At 45.7% G+C, this 21,106-nt stretch overlaps 1 protein-coding gene across 3 annotated transcripts in view; it reads right to left on the bottom strand.

Moving 5' to 3' along the window:
* The window catches only part of MECP2 (methyl-CpG binding protein 2), a 65,724-nt gene that overhangs the window by 12,103 nt on the left and 32,515 nt on the right, over positions 1 to 21,106 (bottom strand). The window contains exon 1 of one of the 3 annotated variants that reach the window (XM_006087669.3): positions 17,678 to 17,931. The exons of the other annotated variants lie outside the window; for them this stretch is intronic. The gene's annotated coding sequence lies outside the window, so the exon portion shown is untranslated. Of the gene's footprint in view, positions 1 to 17,677; positions 17,932 to 21,106 lie in introns of those variants that run through there. 3 annotated transcript variants of the gene reach the window in all.

Below are 21,106 nucleotides of genomic sequence, written 5' to 3'. Positions count from 1 at the left end.
AACTGCTGTGGGGCACAGTACAACTTGCTGACAGGCACACAGCGCAGCACTGCACAAAGAGCATACAGGTTTGGAGCCAGCCAACCTGAGCTCAAATCCTGACTTTGCTATTTCCAAACACAGACCTGAGCAGGCTTGTTTCCTCATCTCAACGATGGGTACCAACACCCCAGAGGAAGAAAAGTCACAAAGGCATTATATAAATCCTGGCTAACCTGGGCAACCAGAAACCGCTGCACAGGGTCCTGGCATAAGAAAAGTGACCCCAGGTCAGGTAAGCCTTGATCACCAGACCCTCCCTTACAACGCAAGGCAATAGCACAGCCTTGTTGGTGAAAGGAAAGAGCAAGGAGAAAGGCACAGAGGAGCATTCCCCATTTTTCACACTGACAGAGCAGCGCCTTCCCTACACTTCAGTTCCATCGGGTAGGGCCCCTTCCTTGTATACTTCAGAAATGCTTACTTGAGGCCCTGGACTCTAGGATCAGAGTCTGACCATGATGCTCTCATGGCCGGGCTAAGAGGACAAGAACACAACTGGGGCCAGGGAAGGCTTAGGAAGAATTGTGGGCTCAGAATTAGCCATCTGCTAGTCCCTCAGTTGGCAGCTCATTATGGAAAAGGGCAAGACTATTCCTGTCCTCTGCCCTGTCTTATATAGCTCATGTGGCACCGATCACTGTCCCGTGGCTCGTCTATCCCAAGTGATGTCCCTTCCTGTCCACACTGTGGAGACGTCAATGAAGGCACTGTGGCGTGCACTCGAAATGACTCGAATGATGTGGGTAAGTCACTGAAAGCAGGTTAGCACCAGGACTCACTGGGTGCCATGAAGACATGGCTTCTCTGAACAGCTCAGGTCAGGTGTGGGGACGGATCGTGGTGAGGGTGTGTCCCAGCCCTCCTCAGGCTTACTGAGTTTCCTGGATCTTCTTCAGAAGTTTAGGGTCCCAAGCTTGGCTGTCAGTGTCACCCAGATTCAGCCCTTGGCTCACGGGAGACCTTTTCTTGCTGTAAAAGTGGGGTCCCTAACCTGTTCCAGCAGAGCTTATTTTTCAATGCTCCCAGTCTTAGGGAGAAGGAAAACTGCCAGGAGCAAAGTGGTGAATAGACTGGAACCACCACTTCCAAATAGTTCACAGTGCACTGCTCAAGTCCAGGGCTGCTCCCGGAGTCAGAGAGAAACACCGCACCAATGGAAAAGGTCTGCTTTCCTCAGAACTCTCATTTGTATTCCCTCAATACTTTCACCACCATAAGGTCAAGTACAAACCATATCACCCAGGAATGCCTCTTAGATACCATCAAGGGTGTTGACGCAATCCCTTCTAGAAATCTACCCTGAAGAGACACCTTCAGAAAGTCAAAACAACAGAGGATGATGTTATTTACAACAGCATTGTTTTTACTAGCCCGGGACTGTGGACAACTCAGACAGCCGTCACCAGGGACCTGCTGACTAGATGACAGCAGGCCCGCACCATGGAGAGTGCCCAAAACCACTGGGGAGTGATCCCTAGAATCTACTGTAAGGTAAAAAATGTATACCGCAGGCTGCCTTTTGTGTGAGATAGAAGGGGACTTTAGGAAGCACACAGCAGAAACTAACAACAGCCGAGGCCTCTCTGGGTATGCCAGAGCATAATTTCAACTTCTGAATCAGGTAAAAGTTTACATAACGCCAAATAAAATGAAAACAAAAGGTAACAAAATGTCACGACACTGTATATAAACATAAACTATTAATTATATCAAATTGATGACATACCACAGGAAAAAAAATGATTTCAAATACTTTTGTCCCCCGTGCTCTGTATGTCCTTGGTGGGACATATTCTAAGGCCAACAATGGCACCCCAGGGGCAGGGAACAAGCCTAGTGCCCATGGAAGGGGACCAGGCTGGCCCCTAGGAGAATGAAAAGGACACAGGCACTGAGTGGAAGGGTTCCTTGTCTTGTGCAATGCTGTGACCAGGTGAGTGTTCAAAAGAATGAACTGATTAGAACACAATGAAGAAAATAATCCATGTGATGATATTAGGGGAGAAAAGAGAGAAAGACCTAAATGAAGTGTAAGGGATAGTCATGCGGCCATGTGGGGAAAAGGCTCCAGACAGTGGAGACATGGAGGGACATGGCGGGCTCTGTTGGATTTTATTCCAAGTGTGATGGAAAGCTTTGAGCAGGGGGCAGGGACAAGGGCTCTTGAAAGGATCACTCTAAACGGACTACTGGAGACCTAAGAGGAAAGCAGGGAGGGGCCCTGAGAAGCCTTTTGCAGTTGTCTTGGTGTGGCCCAGGATGGGGACAGCAGAGGATTGGGGACAAGATCAGGAAGTGAAGCAACACTGCTGGCTGATGGACTGGTGTGGGGGTGAGGGACGAGTTAAGGACCTCGGCAAAGCCTTGAGGGTGGAGTTCAAGAAGAGGAGAACATACATCTTTGGCTACAAAGGTGGGATATCCAGCTGTGCCCAAACTCTGATTAAATGAACTATTTGTTTTTTAAGTTTTTATTGTGATAAAATGTACATAACATAAAATTTATGTTTTTAATAGTTCCTAAGTGTACAATAATGAACTGTTTTGTTATTAAATATTTCTTTAAAATATATTTTTATTGATTTCAGAGAGGAAGGGAGAGGGGGAGAGATAGAAACATTAATGATGTGAGAGAATCACTGATTGGCCCCACGCTGGGGATCGAGCCTGCAACACAGGCATGTGCCCTGACTGGGAATTGAACCGTGACTTCCTGGTCCAGAGGTCAGCACTCAACCACTGAGCCATGACGGCCAGGCACTGTTAAATATTTTTAATTGATTTTTAGAGAGAGAGAGGAAGGGAGTGGGGAGAGAGAGGAACATCAATCGGCTGCCTCCTGCACACTCTATACCAGGGATGGAGCCTGCAACCTGGGCATGTGCCTTGACTGGGAACCAAACTGGCAACCTTTCGGTGCACAGGACGATGCCTAACCAACTGAGCCACACCAGCCAGGGCAATAAATGAACTTTAATAGCACTGACGATGATGGGGAATAAAAGGACCTTTAACTCTATCTGTAATATTCTAATTCTTTAAATTGAAATTACTCAAAACTACTATGACAATATGGTGATTTTCAATTCTGAGCATTAAGGGATACACAGGTGTTTGGTACTTAAAAACAAGTAACAAAAGCCCTAAAGCCTAGAAGCCATTATGCTGGGTGTGGAGGTAAAAATGATGCAAAACAGGTAATCCAAATGAGTTTACCCCTGGCTCAGATGCCTGCTCGGTCCCAGGGTGACCTTGAAGGAGGCCTGGCAACTCCCTAAGCACCCCTCCCACACACACACACCAGGATGTTATGGGGTTTGCTGAAGCATACACTTTTTCAAAGAAACCAAATAGCCCTCTTCATCCTCCCTCTAATCACAGCATATATATGTGCATGTGTGTGTGTGTGTGTGTATGTACGCATGCACATACACACACATAATCCTGAGTAGGAGGAGAACTGAGCACCTAGTTCACAAGTTCATATATTTTAGAAAAATCACCTATTCAATTCTTCAGTGTCACAGATAGAAAAAAAAAGGAAGTACAACCAGACAAGGGAACTTGTCTGAGGTCACAGTTGAGCCAATGTGTTTTCATTGATACCCTTGACCTGAACCAGACTGCTAAGAGCTGAGATGCCAGAGCAGGATTAGCATAATTCTTTGGTCTTCTAGAGCTCCAAGTTTAGTGTGTGTGTGTGTGTGTGTGTGGGAGGGACGGGGGGAGACAGACAAAGAGGTAACAAAGAAATAATGACATCCTCCCCTGTTCCAGGCAGAGGGGAAACCCAGAGATGGGGATTCCTGGAAGAGGAAGTTCTGAGCTTGGTTTTTAAGATTCATGACGAGTTTCACGGGCTGGTCAGGAGGGCTCAAGGCAAGCCAGGTCAGATGAGCAGAGGCAGCAAATCAATAGTCCCTCCTGTCCTCACTATGATGCCCGGGACAGGAATAGCATTTAATAGTCACATGCCAAGTGGCAATTGCAACTCAGATACTGTGGTACCTTTCCTTCTTCTTTTTTTTTTTAATACATTTTATTGATTTTTTTACAGAGTGGAAGGAAGAGGGATAGAGAATTAGAAACATCAAAGAGAGAGAAACCTCAATCAGCTGCCTCCTGCACACCCCCTACTGGGGATGTGCCCACAACCAAGGTATATGCCCTTGACCGGAATCGAACCCGGGACCCATAGTCACATGCCAAGTGGCAATCGCAACTCAGATACTGTGGTACCTTTCCTTCTTCTTTTAAAAAAATATATTTTTATTGATTTCAGAGAGGAAGGGAGAGGGGGGAGAGAGAGAGAAACATCAATGATGAGAGAGAATCTTTGATTGGCTGCCTCCTGCACAACCCCTACTGGGGATTGAGCCTGTAACCGGGGCATGTGCCCTTGACTGGAATTAAACCCAGGACCCTTCTGTCCGCAGGCTGAGGCTCTATCCACTGAGCCAAACCAGCTAGGGCCCTTTCCTTTTTTTGATGGCTGTATCCCTGGGGCCATTAGCTTTGAGGAGCAGGGGCTAGCTTAGCACCCAAAGCAAGCAGGCTCTCAGTGACCAAATAATGAATTTCGGCACTACCAGTAGCCTGGTGATCACTGGTGGTTTGGGGTTAGCAGGAGACGAGGCTGGGGCACTCACTGAGGGCCTTGGTGTCATGCTTGCCCAAGAGCACAGTGATATCTACAGTGATGGGGAGGGAGGGCTCACGAGGGCAGCAGTATGGGAGATGGCTGCACTGGGAGGATGGGTCCCAGGCTTCTACAGATTGGATTCCAGCAATGAGGTGGTCAGATCCACAAACACTCCTTCTAAAACTACCAAAAAGGCTGGACTGAACATCTAGAAGATGCTATAGAAGACAGTGTTTAAAAACACTTACCTACACTCACAAGCTGGCAAGAAATGAAGGAATACATAGGCTAAAGAATAAGGGAAGGAAAGGAAGGTGTCCTGTTTGTTGAAGAAATCTGGCAAGTGCCCCTTAACAAGAGATCAATCTGAGCACTACTGACTGTGGCCAGCCTGCAGAAGTGCTGTGAAGAGTAGGAGCATGGGCACCATCCCATCTTGCAGGAAGGGGGAACTGAGGCCATGAAGAAACAGCCAGAAGAGTCCAAAGGGTCCGCTCCACACAACAATGGGCCTGGACTCTTCAAAATGGTCTGTGGCATGAAAAAAAGGGGGGGGGGCTGAGGACTGGTTCTGTTTAAAGGAGACCGAAGAGACAGAACAATCAAAAGCAACATGCAGCCCTATCTGGTTTGGTTCAGTGGATAGAGCGTCAGCCTGCGGACTGAAGGGTCCCAGGTTCGATTCCGGTGAAGGGCATGTACCTTGGTTGTGGGCACATCCCTAGTGGGAGGTGTGCAGGAGGCAGCTGACCGATGTTTCTCTCTCATTGATGTTTCTAACTCTATCCCTCTCCCTTCCTCTCTGTAAAAAACAAATAAAATATATTGAAAAAAAAAAGCAACATGCAATCCTAGACTGGCTCCTGGGTTTGAAGGTGCTAAAAGAGGCAGTAATGAGGCATTTGGGGAATGCAAATATGGTTCCATGTTAGCTCAAAGTGAAATGCCCTGAATGTCATAACTACATCCTGTGCTCTTAGGAAAGCCATGCTAAGTACTTAGGAGTGCAATGTTACGATGACTAACCCTCCAATGGTAAAGGGTTCAGGGAAAACATATGTTTAAAAGGGAGATGACATCAATATAACTGGAAGTTGTGCTGGTTGACAGTAATATTTTGAAGCAGTTTCAGGAAAGCTTTCTAACAATTAAAGAGAAAGCCTTCACGTTACACAAGTACATTAAGAGAAAAAGCTGGAAACATTGCAGAAGTACCTTCTTTTAGTGGCTCAAAGAACATCTTCCACAGTGTTATGTTCTATATGGTGAAGCTGTATGAATGAAGATATCAAGGTATTTCTCTGTGTTTAAAATAAAATCACTGCTGAAGGAAGCCTTGCTTAGGACCTGACTTTTTAAAAAATATATTTTTGTTGATTTCAGAGAGGAAGGGAGAGGGAGAGAGAGAAACATCAATGATGAGAGAGAATTATTGATCGGCTGCCTCCTGCACGCTCCACACTGGGGATTGAGCCTGCAACCAAGGCATGTGTCCTGACCAGGAATCGAACCGTGACCTCCTGGTTCATAGGTCAACGCTCAACCACTGAGCCAGGCAGACAGGGCAGGACCTGACTTTTATTGTCAATGAAACAACTCATCTGTGCATTGTGTGGGAGGAAGCACAAGTCGGGGTTATGGTGAAAAATGTTTGGCTAATGGAGATGTTGGGTACAAATGCCAACAGAGACTTCAATGGCGTGGTGTTCTGTTTTTTTATACAGAATTGTCACTGGTTTTGTTAGTGAACTCTGGGTACCAAATCTCCTAGAGTTGGCATGGTCTACCCTACCTATTTTTCCCTTAACAACTATATTTTATTGTGTGATTTGTAGAACACAAGATTTTTCTCCCCCAGGAATGCATATATCGCATTTAAGCAGAAAGGTCTTCACAAATCTTAAATATCTATGAAGCATGAGAGAAGGCTCTTGGTAATAAAACACCACTCAGTGATTCTGCTGCTACATTAGACGAAATTCTTCCTTAGAGTTGCAGAAATCTTGTTTGGGGGCCAAATCATTTTTTTAAAAAATATATTTTATTGATTTTTTACAGAGAGGAAGGGAGAGAGATAGAGAGTTAGAAACATCGATGAGAGAGAAACATCGATCAGCTGCCTCCTGCACATCTCCCACTGGGGATGTGCCCGCAACCAAGGTACATGCCCTTGACCGGAATCGAACCTGGGACCCTTCAGTCCGCAGGCCGATGCTCTATCCACTGAGCTAAACCGGTTTTGGCGGGGCCAAATCATTTTATCTCAAGGGGTCTGATGGTGAGAACTGCCTGTATTTTAATAATGAAAGTAACCTACAGTAATCCTGCAGAAGGTAGCCTTGGGAGGCTGTACCTGGTGCTCATTTGACCCAAGCCTACTGTACATTACAGGGGAGCAAGCAACCAACAGCTGGCAGGTACAGCTGGCCAGACAACTATGGGAGGACAGACTACTCAATCCCCAAGGCATTCAGATTAAAAAAAGGGGGGGCTTAAAAGCCAGGTGAAAGCAGCAGCTGAAAGTTTTTCACTTGAAAAACTAGATTCCAATCTAGCCCCTCCCCGAGTGAGCTTCATATAAATTTTCAGAGCCCCAGCAATATCCTGACCTTTCCCAATTTCAGTCATGTTTGTATCATGCCAATTCCAGATGTTATTTCTCAGCACCTTTCATTTCCAGTCATCTATCTCATGGAGCTGCATCGAGAGCCCAAGAACCACAACAAGGTTATGACTACAGGGCAGGTCAGTGGCCACTTCCCCAAGTCATGGTCAGGCACAGAGGAGGAGAAATGAACTCCTACAGTGGCTGCTTCCATCCTGAAGTGTCATTCACTTGGTGCTTCCAATTCTTTCTACTTCCAATATGAGCTGCACAATCTCAGAATCAAGGAAGCTGCTCTGCACAAATCAATAAAGGCAGTGGCACTTTGAGAAGCCAGCTTCAGTCCCTTTAAAGATTTGCGAGAAATCAAACTCCACTGACAGAGTCTCAGTGGTCTTTTTTTTTCCCCTCAGTGGTCTTCAGGAACAAAAGAGGGGATGGTGCTTCAGCCTGCAGGCTACAGTGGTAGAACCTGAAATTCAGTGGCCCTGCTCTGAATTCAGTGTACTTTTTAATACCCCAATTTTAGAAGACGCAAGAAACTGTCTACATTTTAAAAGCTAAATAAAACACAGTTTTTGCCACCCAAAGGTAGGTCCCTCCCCAAATGAAGGCAACCAGCGCCATACGGTAAGTTTCATTTTTATACTATGAGTCCACCACACACGGGGAAAGATAAGCAGGTTTAAACAAACAGTGCTGATGTGGAGAATAGTCAGGCAGTTCCTCAAAAGGTTACACACAGAGTTTCCATATGAACAAACAATTTCATTCCTAGATATAGACTCAAGAGAACTGAAAACAGGGACTGGAACAGATGGATACTTGCATGTCAATATTCAGAAAGGAATGATATACAGTAGCCAAAAGGTAGAAATGACCCAAGTGTACATGGACAGATAAATGGAGAAACAAATGTGGTCTATCTATGCAATGGAATATAATTCAATCATAAAAAAGGAAATTCTGACACATGCTACAACATGGATAATTACTGGGAGACTTTATGCTCAGTGAAATAAGCCCTTCACAAAAAGACATATTGAATAATTCCATTTATATGAAATGTCCAGAACAGGAAAATCCACACAGACAGAAAGTATATTAGTCATTGCCAGGGACTAGGGGTAGGAGATAACACGGAGTGACTGCTAGCGGGGTACAGGGTTTTGTAGGGGTGATGAAAATGTTCTGGAACTAGATAGAGGTGATACTTGCACAGCATTGTGAATGTATTAAATGCCACTGAACTGTACATTTTAAATGGATGAATTTCATGGTGTGTGAATTATTTTTTAAAAATATGTCTTCATTTATTATATATAGAGAGAGGAACGGAGATGGAGAGAGAGAAACATTGATCAGCTGCCTCCTGCATGTCCCCCACTGGGGATCGAACCTGCAACCTCTGGTTACATGAGATGCTGCTCAACCAACTGAGTCATACAGGCCAGGGCTCATGGTATGTGAATTATACCTAAATTTTTGTAATACTCCACTAAAACGACAGTTGACTTCACCAATTACCCTAAACCATAAAGGTAGGTTCTATGATTCCCATGCAGTACTCAGAACCCACAGCTGGCTCCAAGCGAGCCTGTCTGGTTGCAGGCACAGAGCCCAGGCAAGCAGCTCTGTCATTTATCCCAGAGAAAGAGCCAAGCCCAGCATGGGGACCTAGGGTGACACGTGCTAGACTGGACCAAGCCCAGGACATGGTAACAATGCCAGTCAGAAAGGAATTTAGCTCAAGAAGTTTAATGACAAGGCATTTAGCCAAGTTGAAGGTTGTTGGCTAAATTTTCTGAGGGCATTTGATCAATTTTTTTTATTGTGGTAAAACACACATAACATAAAATTTACCATTAGCAGCACTTAATACTTCACAATGTCGTGCAACCATCACCACGACCTAGTTTCAGAACAGTTCATCACCCATGGAGGAAACCCCAATTCCATTAAGCAGTCATTCCCCCAGTTCCCCGTACTCCCAGCCCCTGGCAACTACTAATCTCTTTTCTATCTCTATGGATTTGCCACTTCTGGACATTTCATATAAATGGAATCATACACTATGTGGCTTTTTGTGATGGGCTCCTTTCACTCAGCATGTTTTCAAGGTTCATCCATGTTGTAGTATGTATGAGAACATCATCCCTTCTTGTGGTTGAATAACATTCCATTATATGGAAATACCACTTTTTTATCCAGTCTTCTGCTGATGAACAACTGGGTTGTTTCCTATGAACATTTGTGTACAAGATTTTGCACAGATGTATGTTTTCAATTCTCTTGGGTCTATACCTAGAGTGGAATTGCTGGGTCATAGGGGAACTCCATGTTTACCTTTTTGAGGAACTGCCAGATTGTTTCCCATGAGGTTTCCTTTGGGGGTGATGAAAATGTTCTGGAACTAGATAGGAGTAAAATGGGGCAGCAGGAACTGCTTTCACTCTGGAATGCTTAGCAGACAGGGGCAAGCTTTAAACAGAAGTCATTACAGCAAGAATGCTGGGAACAGTGCGGGGGTGTTTCATTTCACCTACTCACTCATTTAATAGCTAACATTACTAGAGCACCTTCTAGGTACCATGCAGGAGATGTGCTAGAGCCAGGGGTGTTACAGCAAGACACGCTTTCTACCTGCATCCATTTCTTCTTTCTCCTGGTCACTCTTCTAGGGCAGATAGTCAATAATGAAATCGTAACTATTTAGATTAATGTTGTGAAAGGGGAGATACTAAAAGCTAGGGGAACCCAATAAGGAGCCAGGCAAAAGCCCCAGAATATGGATGTGATCGTGACACTGTGACCTGAGGATGTGGGACCACTGTGGGTGGAGGAAGGATCAGGCCCAAAGCTGATAAAGTCGTGGATCACAACTGAAACCCAAGCAGGGTGGCTTCCCCAGCTGCCCCACAAAGGCTTGTATTGTTAGACTTTGCTTTCCATTCTCTAGCCTCCCCTCATAGCAACTTCTCTTCCATCATGTTCCCCACTGCCGTGAGCACACCCTTCAGCATGCTCATGGAGATTCTCTGTCCCCATGACAAATATCTAGTCTTCAAGGTCCCAACAGCTGGTCTCCATAGGCACTTACATGTGCCTGCCTTTTTGGTCCCCAGAAATGCATTCCCACCGCTGATCCTCCCTCGCACCATTTTCTGTTGACACCGTTTTCTTCTTACCTTTGTATTCTTTTATGTAAACAAATTTTACAGATGTTTATCAAGTGTCAGCTGCTTTTGCTAAAGAACAGAATATTTGCCAAAATAAAATTTTAATACAGAGGCAACATATTTGGGGGGTGGGTGGAGGAAGGGGCAGAAAGGAGATCTCCAGTAACAGAAGAGAGAACTCTGCATAAGAGTCAGCTTACTTGGTCTGAATATCTCATAACTAACTTGAAGTGAATGGCCTTGTTTTCATTATTGTGCCTTTTACTAGCATAGGTCACCCCACATCTGCATGCCTGATAAGCTTTTGTTTTCTGATGATATCTGAGCCCATTGAAATGATCAACAAAACAGAAAACAGGGAAAATCTCTCTACCAGTGTTGGCAAACAAGAAGGGTGCCACCAATGACTGAGGCACTTTTTGAGAAACTGCTGTAAGATATGGTGCGGTAGGAGTCAATGTTAGAGAAGTTCTGCTCTCACAGTTCGACCACACTAAAACATTGGGGGGCCGGAGGACCCGCTAGGGAGGTCTAGGAATAAGACTCCTAACAGAGCCCTAGGAAATCTTCAAGGTCAGAACAACAGGACCTCGGAGCCAGGCTGACTGAAGTGCAATTTGCTGGTGGCAAATGAAGGGCCTGGAGCCTGATAGTGCCATACATGGAAAGGATGGTGACAGGCTGAGGGGTTCCCCTGGGCACTGCTGAGAGCAGGGGAGGGGCAGAGAAGGGTTGTGGCGCTCCAGTGACTCTGCACTGCTGGAACACCCAGAAAGAGATACACAGATATGGATCCCACTTGTCTCAGCAACCTCCACAGTAGCATCCTGGGGATCCATTCTACCCCCAACCCAGCTTCTGACAACAGGGTTCTAAGCCATTAGGAAGCAGCAGGCAAACAGCAGGGACTAGGTCTCTGTCCCATAAACAACTCCGGGGACTGGCTAAAAAAGTAGTAACACGCTTGGTGACAAGACAAATACAAACATATCAGTTACTTGTCTGTGTACAAACACTAATTGGGTAGAAAATACAACAGGAAGATTGTCCTTCCAGTCAAGATCCCAATGGAATTCCCTTTGGAAACTGACATTTACCTAGAATAAGTATCTGTGAACGGCCAAAGAAAATATGTGAATTGCTTCTTATGGTCAGTGCATCCAACACCACACAACACACACAACAAACTTGATTTCACATGGATCAGAGACTTAGAATCAAATGACAGGTTACAACTTCCCACAGAATTGCTCTCCTTATCTCTCTCTATATAAAAGCCTAAGCGACCACTGCAACTGAAACAACCAAACCAGGCTGTCAGGGGGTTAGTGAGGGCTGACCAAATGACTGAGCAGCAGGCTGCGTGGGGCGACCAGGCTGGCAGGGGGGGCAGTGAGGGCCGACCAAACGACCGAACAGCAGGCTGCATGGGGTGACCAGGCTGGCAGGGGGGCAGTTGGGGGTGACCAGGCTGGTGAGGGGGGCAGTTAGGAGCGACCAGGCCAGCAGGGAGGCAGTTGGGGGTGACCAGGCCAGCAGTGGGGGCAGTTAGGGGTGATCAGGCAGGCAGGCAGGCAGGTGAGCAATTAGAAGCCAGTGGTCCCAGATTGTGAGAGGGATGTCTGACTGCCGGGTTAGGCCCAATCCCGGCAGTCGAACATCCCCCGAGGGGTCCCGGATTGGAGAGGGTGCAAGCTGGGCCGAGGGGACCCCCCCCTTCCCATGCACAAATTTCTTGCACCGGGCCTCTAGTCCCTAATAAAATAAGAAATAAAACGAAGGTGGGGAGGAGGAATGTGAAGGGAAGAATTCATCACACATAGGAAGGGGTATAAAATCGAACTCAGTACATTTCAAAACCCAGCAGCCTAGAAAAGGATTCCAAAGGACAAAGCAGCAACAAGACTGAGCTCCTGTCCTTGCCTCATCCCCAGAAGCCATGCTAGGGAGTCAACAACACCCCGAGACCTCTAAGCCAACAAGCTGGAAAGAAGCAACTGGGTGGGAATCAGTAACTTTTTCCTTTTTGGCCTAGGAACTACTGCAGCTCCTAACTGGGAGGTGCGGGACAAACGGGTCAAGTGCCTGTGAGCCAGGCTGGCTCTGGGGGAAGCAACTGCTCTTGGGTACACACGGACTCAGGGAACCACCTGGAGCCTGAGGTATCCCCATTCCGCACCCCTACAGGAATGGCATACATGTCCTTCAAGCAGCTGGAGTGAGCCTTTGTGTAAGACATTTAGCACAATTCTTAGGACAGAGAGAAGAATCTAGATACTGCCAAAGACTATCCCTCACTACAGCACCCGCAGTGTGCAGCTTCTCTCTCACCACAGGATAAAGAGCTCACCATAGCCCAGGGGGGAGAAGCAGTGAGAGCCGATGCCAAGAGTCTGGGAAGAGAGGGCCAAGAATTTCCCCTCTGTACCAAAGCAAACAGAATGACTGCATGGAGCCATCCAAGCCTGAGCCCAGATGACAGGACATGACATGGTAACTCTGCAAACATATTATGGCCAGAAGGGGAAAAAAAGGAGACAGGGAAGGAGATGGCTCAGGAAAGGCAAAGTCCTCCACAGGGAAGAGAAGGAAAGCCCCCACCACTTTATAAGAACATGTTCTCAATAGAAGTTCAAAGATGAGATGATAAAACAGTAAGGTGAAAGGGCAAATTCCCAACCTAGAGAAACAAACTGCAGACCAAATCCCTTCATTATGGAACTCATAAATACATTTTAAAAGAGCATAAAACAGAATATACATAACTGAAAATCAAATCAAACAAACAGTGAATGCAGATGAAAAAATAAAAAGCAATTAGAGCCAAGCTAATAGCATCAGAAAAAAGGCAAAGCCAATCTAACAGAAGGATAACTTGTATCCCCGTGGTAGGAGACCTCCAAAACAGAACAGATACCATCAAAGATATTTTATAAGAGAACTGACCTGAAACGAAGACCAGCTGCATATGCAGCATGAAAATGTGATAAAGAACACTCAACAGTGACACTCTGGTCAACTTCCTCAACTTCAAGGATAAAAAAAGAATTCTTCAGGCACCCTGAGGGAAAAAGCAAATGACTTCCCAGGGGGCAAATGACTTCCCAGGGGGGGAAACATCAGAAGACCAGAAGTAAGATAGTTCAGTGCAGTGGTAAGGAACACACGAACACACACACACAACACACACACACACACACACACACACGGTCAGAGGTGAGGCCTGAGAGATGGGCAGTGGCCTAATGCCTGAGTGAGGCCTCCCTGAAGTGAATCTGAACCCAGATCTGAAGGAAGTGAGGGATGAGGGAGGAGGTCATATAAAGAGGGGCCTAGGCATAAGGAGCAGCAAGAGCCAAGGCCCTAACCCCAGGTACAATCTGGCATTTTCCAAAAGCAAGAGCGAGGGGATGGAGCAACATGATCAAGGTAGAGAAAATGCACTCAAAATGAGCCCAGTTGGCATGGCTCAGTGGTTCAGTGTCGATCTATGAACCAGGAGGTCACAGTTCGATTCCTGGTCAGGGCATATGCTTGGGTTGTGGGCTCGATCCCCAGTAGGGGGCATGCAGGAGGCAGCCGATCAATGATTTTCTTTCATCATTGATGTTTCTATCTCTTTCTCCCTCTCCTTTCCTCTCCGAAATCAATAAAAATTTTTTTAAAAAAAATGAGCCCTAACTGATTTGGCTGAGTGGATAGAGCGTCGGCCTGCGGACTGAAAGGTCCCAGGTTCGATTCCGTCAAGGGCATGTACCTTGGTTGCGGGCACATCCCCAATAGGGGGTGTGCAAGAGGCAGTTAATTGATGTTTCTCTCTCATCGATGTTTCAAACTCTCTATTCTTCTCCCTTCCTCTCTGTAAAAAATCCTATCTGTCCAGATTATTGGCGGCAAGCAATGGAGATCAACTCTAGCTGATTTAAAGACAAGGACTTGATTAAAAGGCTATTGGAAGATAGAAGGTGGTGATGTTTGCACAATATGAATGTACGAAACTGTACACTTAAAAATGGTAAATTTTATGTTATATGTATTTTACCATAACAACAAATTGGGGGAAAAGGATTACTGGGTGGCCAGAGAATCCCTAGTGTTGGAGGAACAAGTTTTGAGCTAAGTTGGCTGGGAATATTCCAAATCCTGCTGCCAGGCTGGCACAGGGCAGCCAGCACTGCCTCTGCCATCCTGCAGGGGCAGCAATGGCCACAGGCCACTGGGGTCCTTCCTGCAGCCCTGACACTGAGCAAGGACTTCTCTTGCTGCCCACCCTTCTTTCCCCAGGCAGGTAGGTCTGAGTGGTAGAGCCTGGGCACATGCCCATACCCTCCTGTAGGGCTCAGGTCTTTTAAAAAAAAATCTTTTAAATGTTTTTACTGATTTCAGAGAGAGGAAGGGAGAGTGCTAGAGAGATAGAAACATCAATGATGAGAGAGAATCATGGACTGGCTCCCTCTTGCTCACTCCCTACTGGGGATGGAGCCTGCAACCTGGGCATGTACCATGACTGAGGATTAAACCGTGACATCCTGGGTCATGGGTAGATGCTCAACCACTGAGCTACACTGGCCAGACTGAGGCTTTTTTTTTTGGGTAAAGGACCAGAGAGCAACTATTTTCTGTTTTGCTATCTGGTGCCCTGCAGGTCACACGGTCCTTGTCACAACCACTCAAACTGCGGTGCAGTGGGGAGAAAGCACAGGCAATGCTTAAAGTAAGGGGTGGGGCGGGACTGCAATAAATTTTGTTTTACAAAAACAGGTAGTGGGCCAGATTTGGTTTTGGGATGTAGTTTGCTGATAGCTGCCCCAGCTGAAAGGGAACCTAGGAAGAGACTACAGTCAGAGGTCACTTGGCCTCCCATCAAACTCATAAGGTAAGATGATTCCTTCAAACACAGAATGGGGCTCAGATGTGAGATAAGGTGGCCAAGGAAAATACAATCGACTATGCCATTGATGCTGTACAAGGTGAGGTCCCGGAAGAGACACAAGGTTTCCGGGAGGGAATAACCATGTCAAAAGGAGGACCTGCCAATGGCCACAGCAATGTGGACATCCACTGGGGGCTGAGACTGTTCTGTGGAATGTGGGGAAGAAAGCCTCTGTGGAGTGGGGCTGAGCAAGAGTGGGAGGTGAGGCAATGGGATGGTGAGTAGCCAACTCTTGAAGAGCATGGCCAATGGGGGAACAGAGAACAGGGCAGGAGCGGAGGAGGCAGCACTCAGTGAAGATATGAAATTCTAAAACATGTTTGCAGGGTGATGGGCATGATTCATGAGAGGAGTGAAAACTGACAGAGTCCCAAGGAACACAGAACCTGAGAGCTAGGAGCACAGGAAGTCTTTGTCACTAGCAGAGCTATTACAGCTCCGTGGGTGGAACAGTTTCCAGTGATGACAAAGTCCAGGCTGTGACAGTGGCAGTGGGTGGCTGAGGTCACAGGAGCAGAGGTGGTCAAAGAGATGGGGAGCCAGGTGTTATGAGGGCCATCTATGCGCACACTTAAGTCACCTGTGGGATGGAAAGGACTGGGTCAGAGAGACAAAGACTGTGGGTCTGGCACTGAATCCTCAATGGAGGGGGGACTGTTTGGGGCGGTGAGCAAGCCTATGACAGGGAGTGTGTGGGCTTGGAAAGCTGAGTGGAATGAACATCTCAGCATGCTTTAAAATATATATTTGATTTCAGAGAGAAAGTGAGAGGGAGAAAGCGATAGAAACATCAATGATGAGAGAGAATCATTGATAGGTTGCCTCTTGCATGTCCCCTACTAGGGACTGAGCCCGCAACCTGGGCATGTACCCTGACCAGGAATCGAACTGTGACCTCTTAGTTCATAGGTCGATGCTCAACCATTGAGCCACGCCAGCCGGGCTCAGCATGCTTTTTTAAAAATATGGTTGATTTTAGAGAGGGAGGAAGGGGGAGGAGAGAAGAGGAGGGAGAGAGATAGAGACACATTGATGTGAGAAACATTGAGAGGTTGCCTCTGAGACCAGGAATTGAACCCGCAACCTAGGTATGTGCCCTGACCGAGAATCAAACCCGTGACCAGTGGGATACACAGACCATGCTCCAACCAACTGAGCCACCCAGCCAGAGCTCAGCATGCTTTCTTGACAGTATGTATCATGAATGGGGAAGAAACAGCTTCTCCTCTTGCCTGGGGTACATGGGCCATGACAGTTAATAGGCTGCTCTCTTGGTATGAAGTGGGAGCAAGAGAGGAGGGATCTAACCCGGATGGGGCCTGGGGGCTTGGGAAAGCCTTTCTGCAGGAAGAGATACCTGAGCTGGGTCTTCAAGAATAAATAGGAGGAGGAAATGCAGCAGGGAAAACATGGATAGAGAGCAGTTCTGTGTGGCTGAGGGGTACACCTATGAGAAAAGGGGAGGCAACAGGAGCCAGAAAGAGGCATGGGTCACATTAGGGGCCTCAACACCATTTGAAGACATGGGTGCCACTCTCAGGTTTAAAGCAAGGGAGTGATATTTGACTCCAGGGACTGCATGGAAGACAGAAACGTGTAGGAGAGTTAGTAAGTTATTGTAGGAGTCCTAGAGAGAGATGAGTGCTTGAACCAGGTGAGTGGAGGAGGGATGAAAAGAGAAGTTGGAGAAATAAAGAAACACATGGCAGGGCTGTCTGGCTCCTGGGATGTGGGCAGTGATGGGCAGGTCAGGAGACTCGGGTTCTCAGCGTGCATGACTGGTGCTGCTATCAAGTGTGACACAGAGCAGAGGACATGGGGTTTGGCTGATAGGTCTTTTGATCTAACCACCTTATATAGGGAGAGGCAGGGATGTGGTAAGGCAAGCAGTGAGTTGAGAACGGGAGGGAGAAAAAAGGACAAAAACCTTCAAATTTTACCTTGCACGGTAAAATCTGACTAAACTGTACATACACCCCATGAGCCTTTTTTCTGACATGAAGCAAAAACAAGTTCTATTTCCTTCATACTTCATTTTAGTGCTCTCTGTCGCCACCTAATGGGATGTCAGCTGAAACCCAAAGATTCACCTGGGGACTGTCAGGTGGGCAACAGAAGGCTCCTGAGAGAGTAGCCGCCCAGGTTGGGCAGGCGTACGGGACAGTGCCCGGGTGGAGCTAACTTTAGACATCTGACAACACCTCTAGGGTCCACGGGACTATCTTATGGAAGATCAGAGGTACCTGAGGCTAACAGAGACATTCACTTGTTAGTACCTTGTTCAACATAAGGTTATTTTCCACAGATGTGCTTCAACCTTTACTTCTCTGTACTCTCAGGATCAACCATCAAACTGAGCCATGCTCCGGGAACCAGTGTGTAGATGTGCATGAAACTGTTATATGGTGGGACAAAAATTCCAGGACACTTGAGCCTCGTTGAGCTCAGTTTTTGGTTCTAGTATTTAACGTGTCACCTCTAGGTCTAGATGGACTTACTCCTTGCTGCTGCCTTCTTCCCACAGTCCCGCATACCTACAAATGTTATTCACTTGAATAGGAAGTGTAATAAAGGCCATTTTACTGTTACCAGAGGTAACAAGGGGAAGCTGTAGTGGACGAGCAGAGGCAGTCACTGCTCTCAGTGGCTTCAGCCGAGCAGGGGGCACACGCAGCGATAGTAACTTCACCGTCATCTGGGACTGCTTGGAGAGAAGTCCACAGGAGCCTCAATGCAGGACACAGAGCCCAGTGCAGGGGAGGGGACAAAGAGATGAGGGCCAAAGAGTATGACCTGGTTTAACTCCCCTTTTAGCCAGTGAAGAGCTGCAAGAAGGAAATCAACATTTTCACATGCCAAGGAAAGGCACTAAGGTAAATGCTTGAGTCTGGTTAAGTTCTCACCTGCGGAGTTTGTGTAAGGATGAGTCTGCCTCTTGAGCTGGTGTGGATTCCATGAGTGGATCCTGATCAGGCAGGCAAACAGCAGCTCGTCCAGAACCACTGCACGTGGAAGGACAGAGTAGAGAAGCGATCCTAGGGGCTGACCAACGGGGAGATGGAGATCATGAATATAAACTGCTCTTTTGGAAAGTTTGGCACAGAGAAGATGCAGGGCATCCAGAGGTAAGGGGTAGGCAGCCAACAGAAGGCCAAGATAGAAGATATGCTAAATTTGCAATGGAATTTAAGGTACATTTAAAAGGACGTTTACTGTTTTCATAACATGGATATATTAGTCTGTTTGGGCTGCCGTAACTAAATATCACAGACTGAGTGGGTTAAACATTATAAATTTATTTCTCACAGCTCTAAGGCAGGAAGTCCAAGAGAAAGGTGCCGGCAGATTTGATGTTTGGTGGACCCTCTTTACTGGCTTGCAGCCAGCTGCCTTCTCACTGTGTACTCATGGCACATTAACAGACAGCAAGCGAGCTCTGTGTTGTTTCTTCTTATAAGGACACTAATTCCATGATTAGTTCCACCCTCATGACCTCATATAACTTTAATTACCTTCCAAAGGTCCCGTCTCCAAATATTATCCCATTGGGAGTTTGGGTATCAACTTGTGAATTTGAGGGGAACATAAACACTTTAGTCCCTAACAATGTTCTATTATTAAATGAAAAATATAACTGCAGGGTACGGCACTACATATACTATGTGATACCAAGTAAAATTTAATCCAAAAGATGATAGTATAACAATTTGAATTTATTTAATGCTAAACTGTATACTTAAATGGTTAAGAAGGTAAATTTATGTTATGTGTATCTTACCACAATTTAAAAAAATCAATCTAAGAGGAGGCAAGAAAGAAAGAAAAGGAAATGTAGAAAAACTGGAATGCACAAAATGAAGTGGTATAAACAAATATAAATGCATCAGTAATTAAATACATGTCAATGGATGAAAGACAGAATGGATTTTTTAAAAAATCTAGCTATTTATCACTTTTCAAGAGTTACATCTAACGCATAAAGACACAAAAGGGAGGAAAATGAAAAGAGGCAGTGCTGACCAAAAACACAGGTAGTGCAGTGCTATTATTATCCAACAAAGTAAAATTGAAAGCAAAAGCACTGTTAATTATAAAGATGGTTACTTCATAATGCCAAAAGTTCAATTTACCAGGAAAATAATATAGCTCCTAAAAGGCCTTAAAATAAATAATAAAGGCAAAATTAACAAAGCCCACGGAGAAACTGATGTGACCATCAACATGCCAGGAGACTCTGACAAATGTTCCCCAGCCATGGGCAAATCAAGCAGACAAAAATAACAGTAGAAGAGACGATGGACAAGACGAGGTGATGAGCTGCAGGCTTCTGCATCCCTGCCTGGCAGCTGTATGCTCTATTCAAGCAGTCATGCACTTGTCAACAAGTTGCGAGGGCTGGTGTCACACATACCAAGTCCTCAGACTATAGTGCAGTTTAGCTAGAACTTGAGTTTTTAAAACAGGAACTAGAAAAAGACCACAAAGCCATGTGCTTAGAAATTTAAAAAATACATTTTTAAATAATTTGTGGTTCAAAGAGAGAATCATAAAGGAAATAATAAAAACCCTTTAAGCTGACTTAAAGTGGTAGTACTACACATAAGAAAACTTTCTGGATGCAGCTGAAATAGTTTGAGGGTCAGCTTTAAATGCTTATATTTGAAAAGAAGGCTGGAAATTAATGAGCTAAGTTTACAATTTGAGAAGAAAAAGGCCCGGCCGGTGTTGCTCAGTGGTTGCATTGACCTATGAACCAGGAGGTCATGTTTCGATTCCCCGTCAGGGCACAGCTCCAGGGTGGGGGCTCAGTCCCAAGTGTGGGGAATGCAGGAGGCAGCCGATTAATGATTCTCTGTCATCATTGATGTTTCTATCCCTCTCTCTCCCTTCCTCTCTGAAATCAATAAAAATATTTTTTAAAGAAAGAAGAAAAAGAAAACCAGAGAACATACCCCAAGAAAGTAGAAGATATAATACAGATAAAAGTAGAATTTAACAAACTAGAAAGCAGACATAGAGTAATACAGGACAATAATGCCCAAAAGTTCACTCTTAAAAGATAATAAAACTGACAAAGTTCTACTAAGACAAGGAAAAAAGGGAGAAGGTGCAAGCAAAGAATTCTAGAATGAAAAAGGAGACATAAATACAGATATTACAGAGGTTTGCAAAAAAGAGATACAACTTCATGCTAATGAATTTAGTAACATAGACAAAATGGACAAAAATATACCTGACCCGAGCAGTGCAGGGAAAATAAAAATAGGTTTCCAAGTGTGTGTACATGCACGTGCACAGAACATGTCAAAAACATACAAAGGATCCTGGAAGCAGCTGTACCCTAAAGAGGGGCTTGGGTGGTAGCAGGGACACTCACAGACCAATCATTACTCTAGAGTTTGCACTTCCTGAGTTGTGAACTGTGTGGTGAGTCACCTGCTCAACAGTGGATCCACATGTGCCCGTAGACAAGGAAAGGCCTCACCTGGTTGCATGTGCAGGCTGGCTCAGTAGGTGGGGAGCAAGCTGTGCAGCAGGAGCAGATCCCAGTATTAGCTGGCACTAGGTATTTTCTTTCTGTCTTTTTAATCTTTACAAATTTGGTAGGTGATAATGGCATCATCTTTGTTTTCATTTGTGTCTCTTTGATTATCACTGAGGCAGAACTCTTTTCCTACATCTTCATTAGCCACCTGTATCTCTTC

The sequence above is a fragment of the Myotis lucifugus genome, unplaced genomic scaffold (assembly GCF_000147115.1).
Source record: "Myotis lucifugus unplaced genomic scaffold, Myoluc2.0 scaffold_40, whole genome shotgun sequence".
Lineage (NCBI taxonomy): Eukaryota > Metazoa > Chordata > Mammalia > Chiroptera > Vespertilionidae > Myotis > Myotis lucifugus.
Note: the sequence above shows the minus strand (reverse complement) of the source record. Positions and strands in the feature narration are given on the sequence as shown.